The following is a 24,293-nucleotide window of genomic DNA, read 5'->3' on the forward strand; positions in this document are numbered from 1 at the left end:
CCCGTTTCCTAATAGACCTTGTGGTACACCCATCTATCTCCTCTACCGAGGAGACTGGTAACTAGTCATTCTCCACCAGGAACATTGGAGAAAGAAATGGCAACCCACTCCAGTATTCTTACCTGGAGAATGCTGTGGACAGAGGAGCCTGGCAGGCTACAGACAATGGAGTCACAAAGAGTTGGACACAATTTAGAGACTAAACAGCAATAACCAAGAACACTCTTCTTTCCACTTCTCACTTGGCTCACTAACTCCTCCTTAAATGTCATTTTCTTAGAGAAACCTTTCCTTCCTACTCATTTTAGTTAGATCTTCCCACTTTGCCCTATCACCTTGTCATTTTCATTTCCATTTCTTACAACAACTTGCAGCTCTACATCAATTTACTTGTTTATTTGTATAATGTCTCGCTCTACCACTTACTTAGATATAATAAAGGAATCTGAGTTTCTCACTCTTTCCTCAGCTCCAGTGTCTGGGCCATAGTAGTTGATATACAAATATTTTATACATTAAGTAATGAATGACTAGAACCCTTATGTTAACCATCATAACATTTTGGACTTAAAAAGTACTCAAAAAAATGTTTGTAGAGTTGATTGGTATATATTGCTTTCTCTGAAAAATTCACCAGTATATCCAGAATACCAAGGTTTTCCATAAATCCTAAAAGGTGTGTCTTTCATACTGTTTTCCATGCATACTATATACGTTTTTACATGTTACCTTCAAAGAGCCTTCATTCCCATAAGCAACATGAAAGCAGGTAAAGCAAGTATATAAATATGATCTAAGCATGTTCACATTCCTCGTGTCAAAAATGGAGAGTCCAAAATGCAGCTATATGCAGATGATTACATTAATAAGGTTCATTAGCTCATAGTTTTGTAGTTGTTATCTTTTTGTGTGTTTTTTTTTTTTCTCTCTCTCTCTTTTGGTAATTTTATGTTTGTTTGTTTTTTCTCTAAAGTGAACTCAGCTATTAAATGGTAAGAGCAAATTTGTGCCTGTAATCTTCCTCTTTGTTCTAAATAGTTACTGGGTTTGGGCTGTTATGGATTTTCCACATAGGCTTAAATTGGTCTCTGCAATGCTCTGTTCTTGTTTCTAAAGTAAAGAGAAAGCCTCAAACGAACACAGGGAAGTCTATCTTGCATCACTTTTTTTTAACTTTCCAATTTCTATTTGCTCTTTATTCTCCATACTTCTCTGTCCTCTCTTTTGTTTAAAATCTCATTTAGCATTCTCTTGAGGGGAGAACATGAGATTACAATCTAACGATTGTAATGAGAACGGGTTAAGTTGGTGCTGTTTCCCATTTTCATTACAATCTTGGTGGCAAGAATAATGTAACAGAATTTTTAATGCCTCATATATTACATGAACATTTTCCCGTGAGTTCTTGCTCCTTTTCTGTGGACAGCATTGTTGCTATGTGCTGTAAGACTTTGATCTTTTTATATTCTGAATTATAATCAATTGGCCATTTCACCCCTTCCCCATAGATTAGAGTCAAACAAGTGAAAAATATTTTGATCTATAGCATATCACAGCATCTCATGACTATAAAATCCTATCACTGGCAGACCCATACTGGCAAACTCCACGTAGCCAGTGATTTGAATTGGACAGAAGGTACAATCCAGGGGTCCTAATGGTCAGGCACTTCTCTGAAAGGTACTCTGGGAATTGGAGTTTTGTAATTTAGAGTGTTAATAGACGTGGTCATGCATGCTCAGTCACTAAGTCGTGTCCAACTCTTTGCAACCCCATGGACTGTAGCCTGCCAGGCTCCTCTGCCCATGGGATTTCCCAGGCAAGAATACTGGAGTGGTTAGCCATTTCCATCTCCAGGGGATCTTCCCAAATCTGGGATTGAACCCATGTCTCCTGCATTGCACTTTACCACTGAGCAACCAGGGAAGCAGTAATAGAGAGGGTAGGTAAATTTAAATACCAGGAGCTCTCTTGGGAAATTGATCTTTGAACTCCAAAATGATAACAATGATGATATATGTGTGCTCATTCGTGTCTGACTCTTTGCGACCCCATGGACTCTAGCCTGCCAGGCTCCTCTATTCATGGAGTTTTCCAGGCAAGAGTACTGGAGCATGTTACCATTTCCTTTTCAACTCTAAGATGCTTGCTCTTGAAACAGAAAACCTCACAAATGGTCATTACTCCAAGTGTGTGTCCAGAGCAGCGGCATGGGCATCCCTGACAGCATATGAGAACACAGAGTCTCAGGCCTCAGCCCAGGCTTCCTGCATTGGAGTCTGCATTCTAACAAAGCCCTGCAGTGACTGATAAGCCCTTCAGGGCTTGAGAAGTGCTGCTTCAGAGTGTCTTACAGGCTACACTCTGTACAGAAAGTCCCTCCTCCCCAAGTAACCCCAGTGCTCACTCTGGGCACCCAGCCCAAGGCAATGCCTCAGGATCATAGAGCCCTGTCACCCAGCTTCTCAGAATCTCCCAGTGAGGTCACCTTCATTTAAGACTTTCTCTGGCCCTTTGCCTTACTAGACTTTCTAGGCTCCATTTACTAGGAAACTGAAACTGTTGGACAAACTAATTCTCAATGGCCTCTTAGCCTGCCAGGCTCCTTTACGCATGAAATTCTCCAGCAAGAGTACTGGAGTGGGTTGCCATTTCCTTCTCCAGGGGATCCTCCTGACTCAGGGATGGAACCCAGGTCTCCTACATTGCAGGCAGATTAATAACCATCTGAGCCACCAGGGAAGCCCTTGAGCAGAAACACTTGGGTTCAAATCTCCACTCTGGTGATATTGTTGTAGGGGAAACTTATCTGTCTTCTCTGTGCCTCAGTATCTTAGTCTATTAACTGGAGATAATAACATTTACTCTATCAGTTAGAGAGTAAGAGCACTACTGTAATAAAGAAATCCCCAAATCACATGGTTTAAACTTCACTTTTATTAAAAAATACTGTTCCCCAAACACATAGAGCAGAAAGTGAGATTCTCCCCAGCATGGTTCTCTGTGAATCCCTAGAGCATTATCTTCATCTTCATGGGGAGCTTCCTTGCAGAAAGGGAAGAGCCAACTGAGACAAACATTAGCATCAGGTCCCACTCATCTGGAAGGAGGTTGGGAAATGTGGTCATTCATTGGATGCTTCATTCTAATTCTGTAACTGTGCCTAGCAGGCTGGGCATTCTGGTGGGATAGCAGGAGTCCCCAGCACACTTACCTAGCAAGGTTATTTTAGGAGTTAGAGGAATTATGGAGATAGATTGGCTTCTCTAGCGGCTCAGTGGTAGAGAATCCACCTGCCAAGCGGGAGTCGCTGGTTTGATCCCTGGATCAGTAAGATCTCCTGGAGGAGGAAACGGCAACCTGCTCCAGTATTCTTCCCTGGAGAATTCCATGGACAGAGGAGCCTCTTGGGCTACAGTCCATGGGGTTACAAAAGAGTCAGACACGACTTAGCAACTAAAACAACAAACAGCAACAGTGGAGATAAATTGCCTAACGCACTGCCTGGCACCCACACACATTAGGTTCTTAATGATGATAGCTGTTATTCCTATCACTTCATTATTAGCTCTCCTTGTAAAATAATCACAATTTATCAATTCTTTTAGAAACTTAAACTGATGGAACTAAAAGTGAATAAATTTCAATCCACCCGCCTGAAGGGACCTCAGATCAAACCATAGTGACTTCAAGTCAGGTTTGTGTGACTTTGGCATGAACTTGAACAAATTTAGATCTCTAGAGAGGTTGACAAGCAACTTCTCCTACTTCTACCACTTCTATCCAAGTGCCTTGAGTTTTCAAAGCAAAAATGGAGGTGGGGATGTGAATTGCTCATGGTTGACAGACAGAGAACCTTCCAGGGAAAGCGCATGGAGGGAGTCTGATCCCACAGGGAGGTCTGGGGCAGGACTTGTGCTACAAATTAGTGCCATCTCAAGTCTTTTATGCCCCTTACCAGTCAGTCTTTGGCTGCAGGGTGCGAGACTGAGGAGGGAGCACATGCAATTCTTCCAAAAGGGAGACAACAGCTGTTAGCAGCCAACTCTGCAGCAGGAAGGAGAGAGCTGGACCCCTGGTCACGCAGGCAGGACCCAACAGCATTCATTTCCTGTGGGCGTATGCTCAGTCGTTTCAGTCGTGTCTGACTCTTTGCAATCCTATGGACTATAACCCAGCAGGCTCCTCTGTCCGTGGGATTCTTCAGGCAAGAATACTGGAGTGGGTTGCCATGCCCTCCTCCAGAGGATCTTCCCGACCCAGGGATTGAACCTGCATCTCCTACATTGGTAGATGGATTCTTTACCACTGCACCACTTGGAAGGCCTTTTCTGTTGATATTTGCTGTTAACTTCCACCATATTTGAGAAACAAAGTACTGGGGTAAATCAGAGGGGAAAAAAAAAAACTTATCAAGGTGCATGGATCAAGAAGGGTTTGGGTCTCACGGCCACAGACTAAATCTCGAACTCTAGTAGGCACTTGACCGAAGGGAACTATAAGAAACATGAATCATACAGTGTAATTTTTCACCACTACTGGAAAATGATTTCTACCATGTCAAGAAACTAAATGTTTTCTGTAATAAACACCCAAGAGCCTGGTTATTTAACCTGTTGATGGAGTACCACTCTTAGAAGCTACCTAGGTATTTAAAACTCATTACATACCTCAAGCCAAGAATATGGGTTGATCCAAACCAACACTTTTAACAGGTCTTTAAATAAATCAATTTAAGCTTTTGGCTCATTGTTAGAAAAGTAAACATAAAAATTTGAGTCCAATCAGGGGTTCCTCAGGAATGATGTAAGATACACTTATTTACCATGTCATGTCCAACTTTTAGAGCATCTCTCATATCCAAACCAAGCTTTCCAGGAGGCTCAGTTGGTGAAGAATCTGCCTACAATGCAGGATATCCAGGTTTTATCCCTGGGTTGGGAAGATCCCCTGGAGAAGGGTATGGCAACCCACTCCAGTTCTTGTCTGGAAAATCCCATGGACAGAGGAGCCTGGTGAGTTACAGCCCATGGGGTCATAAAAGAGTCAGACATGACTTAGCAACTATACAAAAACAACATATCCAAACCCACTTCTCCCTGCCTGATACCACCTTCCGAGGCCTCATCCCATCACACAAAGGTCACAGCGTCCAGGAGAGCCTTACCTGCCCCTGACTCTGGGACAGAGCCAGTCCCAGACGACAGCTCCACCTCAGGTCCGTCTGCCCTTGGACTCAGTCCATGTTCCTGGGCTTTGCCTCAACCTTTGTGTATAAAGCCACCTGGTGCCCGAGTTCTAATATCAGCATCAATGTCTTATCCACTGCCTGACTTTCCCCTTTAGCTCCCAGCCTGGTGCCCCAGATCCTTCGGGACCGGGTCTCCATATCCCTAGGTTCTTTCATAGAAGTGCCTGATCACCAGCCTGTGTCTTCCTGCTGCTTGGTGACAGACTCCCTGGGCCACCTGCCGCCTGCATCTGCACCTATTGTCTACTGCCAGACAGCCCTCCTCCCCGCGGAGGAGAAAGAACAGATGGGATATTCTTAACAGAGTAGTGTAAAGAGAGAAAATGCCAGCTAACGTGCTATAGAAAATGAGGGTTCGACTCCTTCATTAGGACAGGAAAGTTGCTAATGATGGGTCCCAGGAAATGGAGAGGCTGCCTTCACTCAGTCCAGACAGCTGTCATCGTGGGCGTGGCAGAGGCTGGTGGAGAGCTTGAGTTCTGGAGTCAGAGCTGATGGACATCGCAGCCACCGAGACTCGCTAACACATAGGAGAGGACAAATACTTCACCTCCTCAGTCTCAGTTTCTGCATCAGCAGTAGCACCTCCCTCACAGAGCTACTGTTGTCCTTGCTGAAATTAAAAGAGATATTACATTTGTCTTTAATCCTCAACAAATATCTGTATGTAATTCTAGAGGGAAAAATACATGTAGGGAATTTTTTTGTTTGTTGTTGTCATTCAATGGTTAAGTCATGTTTGACTCTTTGAGACTGCATGGAGTGCAGCACGCCAGGCTTCCCTGTCCTCCACTATCTCCTGGAGTTTACTCAAACTCATGTCCATCAAGTCGGTGATGCCATCCAACCATATCATCCTGTGTCACCCCTTTCTGCTGCCCTCAATCTCTCCCAGGATTAGGGTCTTTTCCAATGAGTCAGCTCTTCACATCAGAAGGCTAAAGCATTGGAGCTGTAGTTTTTGTTTAAGGGGGAAGCAATATTATGTATTTAGAATACAAGCCCAGGCTGGATGAAGCACTTTAATGAAGATCGATAAGTTCAGAAAATATGGAAGGGATGGCAATCGGTTAGGTGAAAACCAGAGCAGAAACCCGAGTCCAGAGCAGAAGGAAGAAGGCTGCAATGGCAGCCCTGGGAGTGGGAGTGCTGGGAACCGTTGATGAGAAGGTTGTGGCGGAGACTGGAATTGAATCAGAAAGGTCGGGGAGACCGGGGGAGAGGGACTCTGGCCGTGCTCTAGGGAATAAACGCACCATAAAATGCTCCCAAGGCAACAGAGAAAGCTATTAGAGAAGAAGTAAAGGGGAATTGAAGAATATGGTGCGTTTTATTGGAAGGGCAGTGAATGGAGGGAGGCACAACAGAGTATTCAGAGCAACTCGGAGAAGGAGAACAGTAGGAAAGTCTACAGAGGGAGAGGTAAAAAAGCAGTCAGTTGTGACAGAGAGAAGAGGCAATGAAGAAACATAATAATATATAACACTAGTTCAAAACAACAGCTGGGAATAGGGAGTTGATGGCAAAGCAATAAATACCAGCAATGAGGGAACTAAATACCATTAAAATGCACAATAGTTAATAACAATAAAGCTGAAGTCTGGAAGCAATTAATAAATTAATAAATATATAACACAAAGTATAAAATGAATGGAGAAAACAGTGAGATTGTAAACATGACCGTTTAGTGAGAGGAGGGCAGGGGTTCACTAGAAGAGAGAGAGGAGACTGATTCAGCCAGGCTGCAGAAGTACAAAACCTCCAGGTTCTGAGTTGCTAAACGAGAGGGGAAAGGACAGATTCTTTCTGCCTATGAGTCAATAGATGGAAAAGCAGCCCACAGCGATTGTTACTCTCTGCTGTCCTGAGGCAACTCCCATCTGAGAGCTAGTCACTTACCACCATGATAAACAAGATCATTGTCAGAACTGACTGCCTAGACTGTGCTGATAATGGAGCACGCATATCCTAGGCTTCATACTAAAGGCCGTCTTTCAAAGTAGCTACTGAGGAATTGTTCTAAAAATGTGGGTCTTGAACCAGTTCAGAAATCCCATTTTAGATTCAGCTTCTCAATTCCCAAGCCTCACTCTCAACCTCAATGCAACTTTTTGGGTGGTTCTGGGAGTCAGTAGGAATCCCCATAGTGGAAGATCCCCAGCAGCTACCTGTGCCCTTGGCGGTTGAAACCTCAGTCACAGACCTGAGAGTCTCGGGCGTTATAAGAGCTCCTCATCCTCAGGACAGTGTCCTTACACCCAGGTGATTTGTTTCCCATATTTCTCCTCTGCAAACATAATTATGGTGATTGGGACCACGTATTTTTCCCAAAGGACAGGTCAAGCCTTATTTACTCTTGGTTCAAAGAATATTCTCTACTCCAAGCAGCAGCTACAAAGCAAAAAACAAAACATAATGCTAGTGGTAAGAACCCGCCTGCCTATGCAGTCTATGCAAGGGACATGGGTTCAATCCCTGGCTCAGGAAGATCCCCTGCAGAAGAGCATGGCAACCTACTCCAGTATTCTTGACTGGAGAATCCCATGGACAGAGAAGCCTGGTGGGCTACACTCCATAGGGTTGCACAGAGTTGGACACAACTGAAACAACTTCAGACACACACAAACAATAACAACAAAAATATGAGAACTTGCTTTGCTCCCAGATGAGGCGAAAACTATTACCAAGCTGGGGGGAGGGACAATAAAAAGAATGGTAAGCTGGTTAGACCAAGTTTAGCAGGCCAGTTTTCCTTTTTCTTTTAACAAGTTTCTCTCTTCCCCATTTTTATGTGACTTCGGTTGTCACTCCTTGTATTTTGCCCAATGACACATATCCAGAGGCAGGGACAATTGCTTACCCTCCTCTCCTGCCACAAAGCAGCTTCTGTTGTTTTTCCACATTGGTCTTCCTCCTCTCCTCCCCTCTCATGGAAGCATATTCTCTTTATCCAAGATTTAGTAACTCACACTATGGCCTAGTGGTAAAGAAACCTCTTGCCAATGCAGGAGACGCAGGTTTGATCCCTGGGTCAGGAAGATTCCCTGAAGAAGGAAATGGCAACCCACTCCAGAATTCTTACCTGGAGAATCCCACAGACAGAGGAGCTTGGTGAGCTACAGTCCATGGGCCCTCAAAGAGTCAGACATGATGGAGCACAGCATAGCACTATGGCCCTGGGTGTAGCATGGACTTTGCAACTGAAACACTCCCAATTGGACAGAAATTGGAACATCCATATTTCCAACTTCCAACTTGACATAAGAAATAAGGAATCATAAAGTGAGAAAACCAGACCCAGAAAAGAAATTGCTGGTACACACTACAGATAATTCCAGGGTCAGGTGGAAAAGGATAAAAGGAAAAAGAAGAAAAGCAAAATTAAAGATATAATTGAGAATTTTTGTAAAATGAGATATTAAAAATACCAATATAATATTACTTTTATATTTTTGCATATAAATGTTAATGATCAGCTACCTACAATTAGAACTTGAATTTGTTTAATGTCCTCAAAGCAAGTACTTTTTATTGTGTAGGAGGCATAATATATAAATTGATATAAATTGCACTTAGTTTCAGTAAATGTAAAAGAATATTTTCCTTGAATCTACTGCTGCAAACATGGGACTCTCTCTCTTAAGGAAGTGTCCTGAAAAGAAGGTCCAAGGGTGTAAGTCACAGCTCAACAGTTGTGACTTTAGTAAGTTCCTGGCATGTAAACCCTTCAGCTTGAAAGAGCAGAGGCCAAGCTTTGTTCTGGGCCCGGCACACAGCGTCTGCTGCACAGGATTAAACAGCGTGCATTGATCATGACTTACTGATGATCATAATGATTAGCATCAATTCTGAAGACAGTTAATAGACACATGGGGTGATCTTTTCTCTTCAGAATCTAAATTATTTGCTATTGGATAAGCAATTTGTGTTTACTGAGTTGGACATGAATGAAATTGATTCTAACTACTTTAAGTTTGATGCAATTGATACACTATTGTATGGCCTTTTAATGATAGATTTCTTGCATATATATAAATATATAGATAAAGAAATCTATTTCCTGATCTTTTTTTTTTCATGACAAAGAAAGCCAGCTTGAGTTGACAACGAAATCTTCCCTTAACTGAGTGAAAAACAACAATAAAAGAAAAAGAATAAAGCCAAAAGAGTAGTTGGCATTCTCATCAACAAATTTAATAATGGGCTTCTGTGCTCTGTACTGTTCTTTCTGAGGATAGCAACGATGGGAAGAGATTAGAGGTCATCTAGTCTAGGCTACTAATTTCACCAGTGAAATCTCTGAGGCCCTAAGTCCAAAGTCAACAATGATTAACAGTGGGCTAAGTTGTGCATCCTGGTCTTCGGGTCCCGTCATCTGCGCTCTGCCACTTACTTGCCTAAGTCTCACTTATCCTTTTCTGCCATTATAACACAATCAGCCTATAACATTGGTGTTCAACTATCTTTCAACATCAGTTTTACTGAAGAATCCCATTAGTCTAATTACAACACTAATATTTCTTATAATGAATTGGTGCTATGTTAGAATCCCAAATATGTCAATTTCAAGTACACAGAGTGTTCCTATTTAAGTTCAAACTGCGAAATATTAGTTAATATTTGTTGAGCACTTATCATGTGTCAGACTGTACTAAGGGTTTTTCCATAATCTCACTTAGTGACACAATAATCCTGTGAAGTCCACACTTCTCTTAAAAAGGATAAAACCACATGTTCATTCTTTGCCCTTCCTTAGCTTCACTTGGTTTTGTAGGAAGACTAATCCCTGTAAATTAAGCTTCCCAGGCTCCTCTGCAGGGGTTCAGCCAATGGCAGCAATGTCTCCCTCCGTTTGTGGCACACTCTCTCCCAGGGGGGCTGCTTCTGAATGGTTCCTGCTCTGGCTGGACAGCCTTCCCTTCTGGGTCCTCAGTCCCACTGCATCCTAGTCTCCATTAACACCTTTCCCCTCCTTTGTTTCTCTAGGCCCAACAGAAGTCACCAACTTCCTGGTATTACAAATCCTAACCTCACTCTTTCTTCTTGAAATTTTTAGTCCTTCAAACACCTTTGCACTTAGTTCCCCAAATTAATGCCTTCTATTGAAATACCTGGTCTTCTTCTGAACAAATATTGACAGATACATCTAAGTAAGCATGTGATTTAAAGAGCATAGGCTGGTTTGAACTCAGGTTGCCTGACCAAATCTATGTGTTTAACCTTGAAAAGCTAGTGTTCCCTAGAGTACCATGGACTAGCTTGTGGTCTCCAAACTTTTAACTTTTTTGATTGTGTACTTTTATGAAGAAAAAGTTTATAAGCATGAGCCCCTGACATATATATGTTTATTTATAAAGTTTATGTAAGTAGTAGCTCAACTGGTAAACAATCCATCTGAAATACAGGAGACTCTGGTTTGATTCCTGGATTGGGAAGATCCACTGGAGAAAGGATAGGCTATCCACTCCAGTATTCTCGGGTTTCCTTTGTGGCTCAGCTGGTAAAGAATCCACCTGAAATGCAGGAGACCTGGGTTTGATCCCTGGGTTGGGATGATCCCCTGGAGAAGGCAAAGGCTACCCACTCCAGTATTCTGGCCTGGAGAATTCCATGACTGTATAGTCCACAGGGTCACAAAGAGTCAGACACGACTGAGTGGCTTTCACTTGATTACTTGAGTACTACTGGATGATGAGAAGCTTAAATTGTATTCATTTTGTTCTATTTAGTTTTGATACATTTCTCTACTTTAAAGGAAGCTATCATACTCAGTTTTTGAAACATGTCTTTAGTTCATTTCTGCTCTTTTATAATTTCAGCCACTTCCTTTTGAGGCAAAAAAGATATTGTTTAGAAGAGCTCTATATTTTCTCCTTCCTTAGTTTTCTGTCTTCTCTTTTTCCCTGTGAACTGTGGGATACAGACAGCAGAGCCAAGGAATGAGGTACTGAAGAGAAGGCAGTGAAGAGAAAAGTGGGGATAAAGTCTCTATAGTCTTTTTAAGACCAGTTTGCACTCTAGAAACAGATAAGAATTTCCATCATCTTTTATTATGATAACTTTATCAAGATATATTTCACATACTATACAACTCACTCTTTGAAAGTACATAATTTAATGATTTGTAGTATATTCACAGAGCTATGCAACCAGCATCACTAGCTAATTTTAGAATATTTCCATCACCTGAAAAAGAAACACATACCCATTAGCATTTATATTGCCCCAACCTCTGGTAAACACTAATCTACTTTTTATATCTGTAGATTTGCCTGTTCTAGACATTTCATACAAGGTGAATCATACAATATGTGTGTTTTGATGTTTGCTTCTTTTACTTATCATGCTTTCAGGGATCATCCATGTTGTAGTGTACATCATACTTTTTCTTTTTATGGCCAACTAATACTCCATTGTATGGATAAACCAAATTTCGGTTATCCATTCATCAACTGATGGACACTTACGTTGTGACATTGTTAGCTGTTGAGAATAGCACTGTTATGAATACTTACACAAGTTTTTGTATGGACGTGTGTTTGCTTTTGTCTTGAGTCTAGGAGTAGAATTACTGGGTCATTTGGTAACTGTATGTTTAACATTTTAAAGATGTGCCAACATGTTCCAGGGTGGTTACACATTTTACATTCTCACTAGCAGGACTATCCAAAGGCTTCAATTTTTTCTTATCCTCTCCAGTGCTTTTTTATTATTTGTCTTTTTTTAATTTTAGCCATTCTGTTGTACATGAAGTGATAATCTCATTTTGGTTTTGATTTGCATTCCCCTAATTATTCAACATCTTTTAAAAGCTAAATAGCTATTTGATTAACATCAATAAAATAACTTATTAATACAAATTAAATATTAATCTTTATTTTCAGTGAACAAAACATGAAAGATAGCTAATTTCATTTGCACACAGAAGAGCATTCCAGTTCTCTGATAAAATGCATCAAGTCGCAAAGTAAAAGCTAAGCAACCATTCTATTTAGAAGTGTAATTGTATCAAGATACTTTTTTACTTCCCTTTTTACTTCTTTGACCCACTGATTGTCCAGGAGTGTGTTGTTTATTTTCTACATATTTATAGATTTTCCAGTTTTCTCATTATTGATTTGTATTTTTATACTACTGTGGTCAGAAAAGGTACATGATATTATTTCAATCTTCTTAAATTTGCTAAGACTTGTTTTGTGGCCTATCATCTGATGTATCCAGGAGAATGTTCCATGCATGCTTGAGAAGAATGCATATTCTGTTATTCTTGGATAAAATCTCCTATCATATGGTGGTTCTATTTTCAATTTTTTAGAAACATCTATATTATTTTCCATGGTGTCTATGTCAATTTACATTCCCACTGCAGTGCAGTTTCCCTTTTCTTTACATCCTTGCCAACCACTTGTTATCTATCGTCTTTTTGATAATAGCCATTCTAATAAGCGATATCTCATTGTGGTTTGATTTGTATTTCCTTGATGATTAGCCAAGTAACCAAAAATACAGTTATCAAATACAGTCTGTTAGTTCAATTAGTTCTAAAGTATGGGTCAAGTTCATTGTTTCATTGGTCCTTGATTTTTCTTTCTGGATGTTCAATCTAATGCTGAAAGTATAGTATTGAAGTTCCAACAATTATTATATTGTTATTTATTTCTCCCTCCATTATAAGTTAGTATTTGCTTAACATATTTAGGTGCTCTGATGTTGAATACATACATATTTGTGATTGTTGTCTTCTAGATGTGTTGACTCTTTATTATTATATAATTGCCTTATCTGTGTCTTGTTACTATTCTTGATTTAAAGTATTTTGACTTACATAAGCATAGCTACCTCTGCTCCCTTTTGGTTTCCACTTGCATGAAATATCTTCTGCCATCTCTTCACTTTGAGCATATGAGTGTCCTTAAAGATTAAGTGAGTCTCTTGTAGGCATTGTACAGTTAGATCTTGGTTTTTCATTCATCCATTTTTCCAAAGAAGGTGTACAAATAGCCAACCAGTATATGAAAATATGCTCACCATGGCTAATCATCAAGGAAATACAAATCAAACCACAATGAGATATCGCTTATTAGAATGGCTATTATCAAAAAGACGATAAATAACAAGTGGTTGGCAACGATGTAAAGAAAAGGGAAACTGCACTTCAGTGGGAATGTAAATTGACATAGACACCATGGAAAATAGTATAGATGTTTCTAAAAAATTGAAAATAGAACCACCATATGATTCAGCAACTGGAGTAGGAAATGGTAACCCAATTCAGTATTCTTACCTGGAAAATTCCATGGATAGAGAAGCCTGGCAGGCTACAGTCCATGGGGTCATAAAGAGTCAGACATAACTGAACATGCAGACAACATGATCCAGCAATTTCACTTCTGTGTGTACATCTAAAGGAAATGAAAACAGGATGTTGAGATATCTACACCCCCATATCTGCTGCTGCTGCTGCTGCTAAGTCTCTTCAGTCGTGTCCGACTCTGTGCGACCCCATAGACGGCAGCCCACCAGGCTCCCCCGTCCCTGGCATTCTCCAGGCAAGAGTACTGGAGTGGGTTGCCATTGCCTTCTCTGACACCCCTGTATCTATTATAGCATAATTTACAACCACCAAGGTATGGAAACAACCTAAGTATCTGTCTTTAGATGAATGGATAAAATAAACTTGAGATAGATAGACAGATGAATTGTATTGAGCCATAAACAAGCAGGACATTTTGTCATTTTCAACAACATGGAAGAAACTTGAGGACATTATGTTAAGTGAGATAAGTCAGATAGGAAAGATAAATACTGTTATGATATTACCTATATGTGGAATCTTAAAAAACCAGACTCATGAAAACAGAAAGTAGAATGGTGGTTATCAGAGGCTGGGGGAAGGGAATGGTGAATGATGAGATGTTAGTCAAAGACTGTAAATTTCTAATTAGAAGATGAATGTCTGGGGATATAATGCACAGCATGATGATAATAGACAATACTACTGTACTATATACCTGAAAGTTGCTAAGAGAGTAATTCTTAAATGTTCTCACCACAAAAAAGAAATGATAATTATAGGATTGATGGAGGTGTTAGCTAACACTGTGGTGGTAATTATGTGTGCATGCTCAGTTGTGTCCAACTCTTTGTGATTCCATGGATTGTAACCCACCAGATTCCTCTATCCATGGAATTTTCCAGGTAAGAATACTGAAGTGGGTTGCCATTTCCTACTCCACAGGATCTTCCCACACAGGGATCAGACCCACATCTCCTGCATTGGCAGGTGGATTATAGACGTGAGTAAGGATCTGAGATGGGAACATTATCCTGGATAACGGTCCTTAGAAGAGGAAGACAGAAGAGTCAGAGAAGATGACCAAAATAGTAGGAGTGACACCATTGCTGAAAGGGGACCAGGAGCCAAGGAATATGAACAGACTCTAAGAGCTGGAAAAGGCATGTGATGGGATCTCCTTTGTAGCCTCCAAAAGGAAAGCAGTCCTGACAACTTCTTTTACCCTCTTGAGACTCTTTTCTGACCTCCAGAACTGTATGATGAAGTTCTTTTAAGTTTAAAAAGGGAAAGAAAGTATAATGTAGCTGTGACCTTGAAAACTGTAAATTTTAAATGCAATAAAGCTGACCCACCCCACGCCTGAACTCTTTTCTGAAACATTTTAAAGAATCTATGGATCATTTGGTCTCTTAAAATGGGGTCTATATTCTTAACCACCAAGTTAATTCTATTAATTAAGGCAGACATCTGATTAAAATTTCTAGCTCGTTCACTGAAGCTACTCCACAGTAGACTATATTTTAGAACACTGTATTTTTTTCCTGTTTTGTTAATCATTTTTAATTGAAATTATACATATCATTGTTGTTGATCCTTGATAAATATCAATCTTTCCTTTGCTTACATAATACTTTCTTAAATAAATAACAATTTTAAAAAGCCTCAGGAAGTAGCATGTATTGTAAGCAATATTGTCCTAATCACGTTGCTGAGAAAGGTTTTTTTTTTTTCCCCTAGAGCTGGGAAAGGACCACATCATTAGAGTCACAATACTGCTCTTGGCCAAGAAGAGCTACAGATCTTGAGATTCTAAATGTTTTTTAATGAAATAGCATCGAACCAAAGAGTAATGTATTCATTCCACAAATAAATATTAAGTCCCCACCAGGAGCTGCTTTCCAGGTGGTACTGGTGGTAAAGAACCCGTCTGCCAATGCAGGAGACGTAAGAGATGCGGGTTCGATCCCTGGGTCGAAAAGATCCCCTGGAGGAGTGCATGGAAACCCATTCCAGTATTGCCCAAGGACAGAGGAGCCTGGCGGGCTACAGTCCATGGAGTCACGTAGAGTCAGACATGACAGAAGCAACTTAGCAAGCAAGCATGCACACAACCCAGCAGGAGCCAGGCACCGTTTCAGGCACAGAGGACATACAGGAAGGAATCCAATCTCCAAAGTCCTGCCTTCAAGGAACACGTATTACAATGAGTAACTTTTCATCAAACTTCTCTTGGCTGCGGCTATGTGAGGTCATGGTGCCCCTCTGGAACAAACGCCAGTACACTGAGGACCGCAGAGCTTTAAAACAGAAAGAAACCCACTTAAATGAGTGTGAACGGCTCAAGGCCCCAAAGCAATTCACTTTCAGTGGCAAGGGTTTTCCTACTTCTAATTCTCTGAGCTTGCTTTCAAGAGCTAATGTCCACAGAGGTAAAAAAACAAAAAATAGAAAAATAGAAATAAAAGTCATTCACACTGTCCGGATCATGGCCCCAGTTGCTAGCTGAAACTTGTCTGAGGAGTGAAAACATAGACAGGATGTGTTTCTCTAACCAGCATTTTCCACACACACCTGCTTTCAGACTGCAAATACCTGACTTCCAGAACATGCCTGGTCCCTTGGGATCAATTCCTCTAACTGCCGTTCGCCTTCCTCTTGCAAAGCTCCCAGATAGCTAGCCTAGGGTAGTTCTGATATAACTAAACCTCAAACTGCTCGAAATCTCTATAAAAGCCTCAATTCCCAGGACATTTCAAGCTCAAGTCTCTAAGTGTGCTCATGTTCTCCAGGCAGAAGTTGAGCATGACCATAGGGACCTCAAATCTGCTACCTTTTTTGATGGCTCATGGGAGAAGACACTTAGAAATGGAGCTTTCTGGAAAGGCCAAACACAAAATCTTAACCCCTAACCCCTAGATTCAATTACGCTTCCCTTTTAAATACTCTCATAGCACTCAGAAATTTTCTCTCATGCTGTTCATCACAGCTTATTACTCAATACTCATTAGTGTTTGTATTTGATACATAAAGGTAGTCTCAGTTCTCAGTTCAATTGCTCAGTTGTGTCAGACTCTTTGCAACAGCATGGACTGCAGCATACCAGGCCTCCCTGTCCATCACCAACTCCCAGGGCCTACTCAAACTCATGTCCATTGTGCCAGTGATGCCATCCAACCATCTCATCCTCTGTCGTCCCCTTCTCCTCATGCCTTCAATTGTTCCCAGGGTCAGGGTCTTTTCCAATGAGTGAGTTCTTCGCATCAGGTGGCCAAAGTATTGGAGTTTCAGCTTCAGCATCAGTCCTTCCAATGAACAATCAGGACTGATTTCCTTTCAGATGTACTGGTTGGATCTCCTTGCAGTCCAAGGGACTCTCAAGAGTCTTCTCCAACACCACAGTTCAAAAGCATCAATTCTTTGGTGCTCCGCTTTCTTTACGGTCCAACTCTCACATCCATGCATGACTACTGGAAAAACCATAGCTTTGACTAGATGGACTTTTGTTGGCAAAGTAGTCTCTGCTTTTGAATATGCTATTTAGGTTGGTCATAGCTTTTCCTCCAAGGAGCAAGCATCTTTTACTTTCATGGCTGCAGTCACCATCTGCAGGTTTGTGTGTGTGAGTGTGTGTGAAGTCGCTCAGTCATGTCCGACCCTTTGCAATCCCGTGGACTGTAGCCCGCCAGGCTCCTCTGTCCATGGGATTCTCCAGGCAAGAATACTGGAGTGGGTTGCCATTTCCTTCTCCAGGGGATCTTCTCAACCCAGGGATCAAACCTGGGTCTCCTGCATTGCAGGCAAACGCTTTATCCTCTGAGCCACCAGGGAAGCCATAAAAAAAATGCAGATTTGGGAGCCCCAAAACAAAATAAAGTCTGTCACTTTTTCCATTGTCTTCCATCTATTTGCTATGAAGTGATGAGGCTGGATGCCATGATCTTAGTTTTCTGAATGTTGAGTTTTAAATCAACATTTTCATTTTCCTCTTTCACTTTCATCAAGAGGCTCTTTAGTTCTTCTTTGCTTTCTGCCATAAGGGTGGTGTCATCTGCCTATCTGACGTTACTGATATTTCTCCTGGCAATCTTGATTCCAGCTTGTGCTTCATCCAGCCCATCATTTCACATTATGTACTCTGCATATAAGTTAAATAAGCAGGGTGACAATATACAGCCTTAATATACCCCTTTCCCGATTTGGAATCAGTCTGTTGTTCCATGTCCAGTTCTAATTGTCGCTTCTTGACCTGCATACAGGTAAGTACCTTATCAGTTTTGCTCAGCAAGGCATTTCCAGTGGATGAGTGAATGCATGTTTTCATTCACTCATTGGGCCACGAAAAATTTAGATGGAAAACTGACCTCTTAATTCAGAACATGCCCCTTCCCTTGAGAATGAAAGTTATAAAGCAAGTTAGTTACCTGTATACTTTCTCTTCGATGGACGTGAGTCTCAGTGAACTCTGGGAGTTGGTGTTGGACAGGGAGGCCTGGCGTGCTGCGATTCATGGGGTCGCAAAGAGGTTGGACACGACTGAGCGACTGATCTGATCTGATCTGAAACTTTCTCTGGGGCCATATCAGTTGACAACTGAGAATCCCTGTAGGCTTATCAACATTGGGACAACACACATCTTTTTCCAAATTTCCAAATTGCTAGTAGGTTAATGTTTAACTCTTTTCCTTGAATATGTCACCCTTTTCCCACTGCCCTGCCAAGTCAGGATTCTTCTTCCAGCCATCTCTATTAAGAAGATCCTTGATACCATGGATTAATTGTACAAAAGCTTAGTTCAGTGTTACTTAGATCCCAAAATTTCACAAAGACCAGTATTTGTTGGCAATACCCAAGATACTTTTAGAATGGAGTGTACAAAGTACAATATATTCAAAATGTCTTTTTTCCTTTACTGATTATCAAAGAACATCTTAAAATGTAGAAGTCAGTCATCATACACATTTGAATCAGTCACCATTACAAGATTAATGTTATTGCCATTCCAAGTTATAACATAAAAATCTTAGTAAACATTAAAGGGTTCAGTTCTATGTTATAGCATTCTAATCTCCTGTGATACACACTTTAGCAACTTTATTTTATTTCCCTAGGAAACCTTGCCTAATTTTAGATGCTGAAAATGTAAACCACTGTATACCAAGTGTGTTAGAGGACTTTTGTGTAACAAGAGGAGTATGTGTACAGAGATAAGCGGGGCAGAAGTGGACTTACCAAAAAAGCCATGATGCTTGGCTTCAGGAAGGCCCCTCACCTACAGCTTCTTCCAGGGCCAGAGGAGGCTCCCGAGCAATATGCTAACAAAAACATATACATTTTTAGCAAACTGTACAAAATTAAGCTATTTTGATCCCTGGGTCAGGAGGATCTCCTGGAGAAGGGAATGGCTACCCATTCTTCTCACCTGGAGAATTCCATGGACAGAGGAGCCTGGCAAGTTACAGTTCATGGGGTCCCAAAGAGTCAGGTATGACTAAGAAACGAACATTTTCACAATCTATTTTGTTTTCATACAAAGCCCCACAAATTATAAAAGTTTAAAATAAGTTCTACAGGTTCAACCTGTACACTTAAAACCTACATCCATAAACCAAAGACGAAATTTAGAAAACTTTGATATTGATCTGTTTCTCACCATCTAACAGATCAGTTCAGTTCAGTTGTTCAATTGTGTCCGACTCTGCAACCCCATGGACTGCGGCACACCAATTATCTAACAGATAGATTATCTAACATAATTTCTTTCAGGTGAGGAGAGCTACCTGCATTATTTTCCCTTTCACTTTAGCCCTTTTCTCTTTCTTGTTTTTAACCAAACTATTCATGCCCATTCTTTACAAAGCAAGAGAGACTGACAGATTATTCTCTGTGGTTCTCTTCTGAGCTTTAGTTTATTCTTTGTGGATATGTAGCATTCTATTGGGGGTTAAAAATCTGCATAGAGACACTGCCAGCTGCTCAGCCCAAAATTAGTTTTTGAGTGCAAAATTATCCACTTCAAAAATACTAAAAATCATTGTAGTTATTTTTATCTGAGAATCTGTGGCCCTCCCAAGACTTGTACTGAAGTAAAATGATTATTTAATTATTTCCTCTTATGATTATTTGGTCTGGGTCACAGAAATATAACACACACACACACATACACATATATATGAAATCTCTGGGAAAGAATAGGTTTTGACTGCAGGGATGGATTTTGTATGAATAGAACCCTGAGGCATCTAACAGTTTAAATAATGGTTTCTATTCCAGGGAAGAAAAAATATTTTTCCTTGATAGCACTTTTTTATATTCACTGCATTGGAATTACTTTTTCAAAATTCTGCCAGTGGAGACTTATCATACGTGGGTGCCATTGCTGTAACATAAAGATAAGGATTGAAGCAAATTCCACTCATAAGCTCATGAGCCCATAAATTGGAACTATTCTTCACAACACAAAGCATTCTACCCATCCAAAAATTTTTCTTAAAGGCAAGGCAGGAGTTTTCTCTTGCAGAATTTTCTCCTCTTCAACTGCTTAAACCTCTCAATGGCTTGAATTTTGTTTGTTCATAGACTATATATGACAGAAAAATACACACATTATCTATAGCCTATTGGCTATAGAAAATGTGCAAAAGAGCCCACTGGTTAAGTTTTTATCAATTTTCAACTGGGATACATATCAAAGCATTTCAATAAAAGGTATAATACTATTTCTACAGACTGAGTAAAATCATTAAAATCTATATAAAGCTTAAATAAATAATATAATTGTCATTGAGGTTTTTTTGGGAGACAACAACTTTATTCAGAAATGTTTGCACGGTGTCAGGATATTCTAATAATCCACCAATAACCTCCAAGTGTTTCAGTCTCAGCCTAAATGTAGGGATATCACTTCTTTTTACCTGTCCACCCCTCCAGAGGAGGCCAACCTTCCCAGTAGATGTTTTATGGTACCCCACACTGACCCTTTACTGTTTGGAAGAATCACATTATCTGGGTGGTTGTCTTATGTCCCTATCCTCTGACAAAACTGCAAGCTTCATCAACAGGGCTATTGTGCTTCTTGCCCATCATCAAATTCCCACACTGCAGACCACATCCTAGAGGGTCAATAAATATGTGTCATGTGAATGAATAAATGCAAAAGTTAATAGAAAACAATGGCAAAAATATCATTTAATTAATTTTCTCCATCTCAGAACAAGAGATCCCAAAAAATGACATGTAATATTGCTACTGCTGATTCATTTATTTATGCATTTATTCATTCATAGATTTTGAAGTTTCAAGGAGTTCCTACAGTAGGGTCCTCCTAATCCATCTTATTTGGTGCATTCTGCATTTTCTTTATCTTCTGAGGAGGCACCTGGGTCAGTCTAAGAGAACTGTAGATAACAAACAATTTTTTTTTTTAATTGTGATCATTGTATCACACTGTGAAGAAAGGAAACAAAGTAGAAAATGATGCTTAAACCTTTCTTTCTGCCCTACCCAGTACCATAGGTTATCAAACCTCACCTAAACGTTCAGGTCCACAAACACCTGTCTCACTAGGAATTTCAAATATTGTTTCAAGGGGGAGAATGCAAGTTTTTAATAAAAGATCGCTACCTTATTCTGTTGTCAACATGCAGTAATACATTTCACTATCACAGAATCATGCAGCGACTTGCAGAATACACGGACCGCTGCTTGTAACACAAACAGCACCTACAGCCGTTAGGGCTTCATGTACCAGTCCTAATTCTTCAATAATTTGGTGGTGTTTTCCCTGCTTGTATCAGGACTTGCACTTTGTTTTACCATTGCCTAGGAAGGGGCTCAATATTTCTTTGATAAAGATAATTGTTTCCATGGGATTTGGGGCCTTTCCCCCTCCCCCACTTAGGAGATGCCTCACTGGCTGAAAACACATAAAATGGAGACACACCTCTTCATTAAAAACTTTAACCTCGCGCTAATGATGATATTAATACCCAGCGTGCGATAAACACCTGAGACGTACTTTGTCCTAAACAACACAGCCTTAGAGAACCTTGTAGTCAATAAAATAAAATACCCCTTTCTCTTTAATTAACATATGAAATAAACACAATCTGTGACACCTAGTGTGCAGCAGCAATTAAGAGGCATTGCTTAGTTAAACCTCCTAATACCTCATTTAAATATGCAATTAAGGGATAATTGCCTTCAATCAATAAAAAAATTGAAATATTTCGCAGGGGCTTCAATTATTTTCTGCTAGGCTTTCTGCTTTACACTTGGCCAGCGCTAAGCCTGGGAGCCTCCTTTACTCCTCCGGTTAAAGCGACATTACCCCCTTTCTTGGTCCTGGCTTTTAAGCATGCTATTAACATCGCAAGAGACCAATAACAGTGCTAAGCCTTAGAAATCATCTCTTTTGGCCTCAGCTACAATCTCTATGGCTCTGAAATTGCCTCTTCGTGACTTGCCTTAGGTTATGTGCTTTGTTTTTACTCAGCCCTAAGCCCTCCATTTTCATCTCGCTGCAAAGGAATCAACAGTGAAGGAGGAAGTTTGCCGCCCTTCCTAGTGAGGCGTCAACTACAGGAAAAGCCCCTTAAGATCATCAAAGGTGTTGGTGCGCTGACTTTGGCAGGGTTGGGTTGTATCTCTTAGCCTCCCTCCCCTAGGGCTTCCCTGATAGCTCAGTTGGTAAAGAATCTGCCCACATCATGGGAGATCTGGGTTCGATCCCTGAGTTGGGAAGGTATCCTAGAGAAGGGAAAGGCTAGCCACTCCAGTAGTCTGGCCTGGAGAATTCCATGGACTATATATAGCCCACAGGGTTGCAAAGAGTTGGACTCGACTGAGCGACTTTCACTCCCTCCCCAAAATACAATGCTCTTATGTACATACAAATATTTTAAACCAAACGTTCAGACAAATGCTGGGAAGTGTGTGAAGTGAATCCAGAAGTAATCATAACTATGACCAGAGAGGAATAACTAAAGGGGTCAGGTGTGCGACCAGCAAAGCATAACCTGAGGCATTGCCCCAGTGGACTTGGAGGCAAGGGAAATGGATGCACATGCTGATACCCATGCTGCCTACTCTTCAGTGAATAATGAAGTCCTTTGTCTCTGACTCAGGAGTCTCATGTCTTCTTTTGATATCCATGAAGCAGTATTACATTAAATTGTTAGAGTTCAAGAAGGGTAAAATCAAGTCCTAGAACTGATACTCGTCTTTTACACTCAGGGCAAGAATGTACTATGTGAAATTCTGACTTTCTCAAGTGGAGCTCATCACTTCATTCTTTGAAGCAGCAGCATGCACAGTGGACTCCCTTTGCTGTGTTGTTCAGTAGTTCAGTCGTGTCTGACTCTGCAATCCCATGGACCAGAGCATACCAGGCTTCCCTGTCCTTCACTGTCTCCCAGAGTTTGCTCAAATTCATGTCCATTGAATCGATGATGCCATCCAACCATCTCATCCTCTGACAACCCCCTTCTCCTCCTGCCCTCCATCTTTCCCAGCATCAGGGTCTTTTCCAAAGAGTTGGCTCTTTACCTCAGGTGGCCAAAGTATTGGAGCTTTAGCACCAACCCTTTCAATGAATATTCAGAGTTGATATCCAGGATTCCCTTATTATTGTACTTTTTAATGTTAGACAAATATGCAGCTACTGGGCAGTGGGTTCCATGAGAGTGGGAGCCATGGCTTACTGTGTTGTTGTTATTCTACTTATAAGTAGTGTTCATTCAAAAACGATGAGTTAAACTACTGAAAGAATAGTATAGTATCCCTGCTCTTTACAAGCTTATAACTTATATCTGGTTTTTGTTGTTTCTGTTAACTTTTTGTATAAAAGATAGGGTTATCTTTGGAGGAAAAAAGCATACTTTTATTTTTAAAAATACAAATGAATATATTATATATTGTACTATTAATTTTATAAAAGTAAAATTCCTTGTTCCTTTCATTAGCACCATATTTCAGAGGAGCTTCTGGGTTGGTCTATGGCCTTCCAGATATTTCTATTCATATCAAATATTTATTTCCATTTATTTTCATTACATAAGTTAAATCATACCATAGATATACTGATCTATCTCCACTTAACATATTGTGGATATCTTTTTAAGTCAATATATACCTCATTATTTTTTAATGGCTGCCTGTTATTTATTTTCTAGTTTAAAGTCATAGACTGCATTATCTATTTGATTCTCCAGAAATGAATATTTTGCTTTTTTCCTTTTTTTGCTATTTCTGATATACAAATAATTCTGCAGCAAATGTTTTATTATGCATTTCTGTGCCTGGCTGTGAGTATATCTCCCAAGAAATTCCTAGAAGTGGAATTGCTGGTAAAGGCATGTGACTTTTAAGTTTTTATATATACATATCAATTGCTATGGGCTTCCCAGATAGTGCTAGTAGTAAAAAACCCTCCTGCCAACACAGGAGACATAAGAGATGCGGGTTTGACTGCTGGGTTGGGAAGATCCCCTGAAGGAGGGCATGGCAACCCACTCCAGTATTCTTGCGAGGAGAATCCTGTGGACAGAGCAGCCTGGCGGGCTACACTCCATACAGTCACCAAGAGTCGGACACAACTGAAGCAACTTATCACGTACGCATCAGTTGCTATATTGTTCTCCCAAAATATGTACCAATTTAAACTCCCACCTAAAAGCCTAAGTGTGCTTGAGTCTCCACGCCCTCTCTAATACCAAATATGTTTAAGCTTTTGTGTTTTCCAAAAGAATA

Source organism: Bubalus bubalis, chromosome 22, assembly GCF_019923935.1.
Source record: "Bubalus bubalis isolate 160015118507 breed Murrah chromosome 22, NDDB_SH_1, whole genome shotgun sequence".
Lineage (NCBI taxonomy): Eukaryota > Metazoa > Chordata > Mammalia > Artiodactyla > Bovidae > Bubalus > Bubalus bubalis.